Genomic DNA, 2,500 nt, shown 5'->3' with positions numbered 1-2,500 from the left:
CCTCTCCCCCCCCCCCCCCCGCCCCATTCCTCTCTCCCTCTCTCCCTCTCTCTCCCCTCCATCCCTCCATCGCTCCACTGAGTCAGTCAGCGTCCCGAGGGGAGAGCTGCTGCCCTGTGTCAGCGACTCACGGAGGAGCGTCTGAACATCCCGCCTGACATCACCACCATCTGAGGCTGGAGGTGGGCTGGGCTGGGGGGGCCTCTCTCCCTCTCTCTCTCTCTCTCTCTCTCTCTCCTCTCTCTCTCCCTCCATCTCAGACACCCAGAGACAGGCAGCCAGACAGGGTTTCCCCCCATGGCCCCTCTCTCTCTCTCTCTCTCTCTCTCTCTCTCTCTCTCTCTCTCTCTCTCTCTCTCTCTCTCTCTCTCTCTCTCTCTCTCTCTCTCTCTCTCTCTCTCTCTCTCTCTCTCTCTCTCTCTCTCTCTCTCTCTCTCTCTCTCTCTCTCTCCTCTCTCTCTCTCTCTCTCTCTCTCTCTCTCTCTCTCTCTCTCTCTCTCTCTCTCTCTCTCTCTCTCTCTCTCTCTCTCTCTCTCTCTCTCTCTCTCTCTCTCTCTCTCTCTCTCTCTCTCTCTCTCTCTCTCTCTCTCTCTCTCTCTCTCTCTCTCTCTCTCTCTCTCTCTCTCTCTTCACTTTCATCGTCCTCTTCCCCATTCTTCCCAGTTCCTGTCCGACATAATAATGACACCCTGGCAGGTGGAGCCGTAATGGAGCCGTAATAGTCCTTTAAACAGGGGCGGGAGGCGGGGGGGCAGGGGGGGTCGCGGAGGTGAGGCAGGGGGGGTCACAGCGGAGGTGAGGGGGAGGTGGTGGGTGGGTGACTGGGGGTGGGAAGGGGAGGAGGGGGCAAGGGAGGGGTGTGGGATAGGTGTGTGTGTGTGTGTGTGTGTGTGTGTGAGTGTCCCAGTATAACGGAGGGATCGCAGGGTTACCCCCCGTGTGCGCTGACATTAGGCTCTGTACGCATGAGGGGCATAAACCTGCCGCTGATGTTTCAATCCCCCTTCCCAGGGCTTAGTCACGGCCCCCTGGCCTCCCCAGAGCCTGCCAATACACCCCGCCACCCTCTCATTATCCAGGCCCCGCGTCCCACCCGCAGCCAAAACGTACTCACTCGTATCACGAGCGTTTTTTTTAATTCATCGACAGCGCACTTGTGTACCGCGTGGCAATATTCTCTGACATCAACACCAACACCCACACCCACACCCACACGCGGGCCCCCCCCATTTGATTCTAATACGAACGAACCGCCTTCCAGCAATCACTGTGTGAGGGAAGGACTCAGGATCGATACATGGCCCGAGGAGATATTTTTGTTTTAACATAGTTTTGAATTATACATTAAAAGTTTCCCGATTACCCTGTTCAAAACACCGAGAGGCTGCAGCGGCCTCCTAGGAGGAGGAGGAGGAGGGGGAGGAGGAGGAGGGGGAGGAGAGGAGGAGGAGAGGAGGAGGAGGAGGAGCAGGAGGGGAAGGAGGAGGAGGAGCAGGAGGGGAAGGAGGAGGAGGAGCAGGAAAAGAAGGGGGAGGAGGAGGAGAAGGGGGAGAAGGAGGATGACAAGGGGGAGGAGGAGAAGGAGGAGGACAAGGGGGAGGAGGAGAAGGAGGAGGAGGAGGAGGAGAAGGAGGAGGAGGAGAAGGAGGAGGAGGGGAAGGAGGAGGAGGAGGAGGCTTTAATAGCGGCGGTATTAAGAGCTGAAGAACCGCAGCACTTTATGACAGTCTTTTAAATGAGGTTTAGCACGTCCAGTACAGAACACTCCAGTACAGTACAGTCCAGTACAGTCCAGTCCAGTCCAGGACCACCCTGCCTGCGTAGAGACGCCGTGTGAAGCGATGCACTATACCGTCTGTTTCAGTCAGCGAAACGAGACGCCGTGTTTCGCATCCTCGGAGAGAGAGAGAGAGAGAGAGAGAGAGAGGAGAGAGAGAGAGAGAGAGAGAGAGAGAGAGAGAGAGCCGCCTCCTCCGCGCGTGTTGGTTGGTGGGGGATCGTTTACGAGGGAGGAGATGACTAACGTCGCCTGTCATCCATCCATCCATCCATCCATCTCCCCCCCCCCCCCTCCCCTCCTCAACACACCCCAGGCTCCTACCGGGGGGGCTCCACCAGTCATCATCCCCCCCTCCCTCCCCCCCCCTCCCCACACACATCTCCGACAGATGATTAAGTCTGACCCCGGAGTGGTAACACCTGTAGCACCCCCCTCCCCCTCCCCCTCCCCTTCCCTTTCCCCTACCCGTCTATTTCTAAAAAGCTATTACAGAGATCTGAGCTCCCTGTCAGATGTTCTCCTCGTTCCCAGTCTTATCAGCGGCGGGACTGATGTCTGGCAGCGGCAAACAGACTCTGTGTAAAGTGCTTAAATAAAGCATGAAATCAACAGGACGCCTGCCTGAGGCCCGTGCCTTCTCCCCCCTTGTCCAGAGGGTCCCCTCGCCCCCCCCCCCCACCGCGCTCCATCGCTGGAGGCACAGGTGCGAGCGGCTCACCT

At 58.0% G+C, this 2,500-nt stretch overlaps 1 protein-coding gene across 1 annotated transcript in view; it reads right to left on the bottom strand.

The window, feature by feature from the left end:
* Positions 1–2,500, bottom strand: part of LOC308155281 (RNA-binding protein Musashi homolog 2-like) — a 71,546-nt gene that overhangs the window by 41,292 nt on the left and 27,754 nt on the right. The gene's annotated exons all lie outside the window — the stretch shown is intronic.

This window comes from Nansenia antarctica, assembly GCF_963989245.1.
Source record: "Nansenia antarctica genome assembly, chromosome: 4".
In the NCBI taxonomy this organism is placed as follows: domain Eukaryota; kingdom Metazoa; phylum Chordata; class Actinopteri; order Argentiniformes; family Microstomatidae; genus Nansenia; species Nansenia antarctica.
This window is presented reverse-complemented; position numbering and strand designations above follow the sequence as displayed.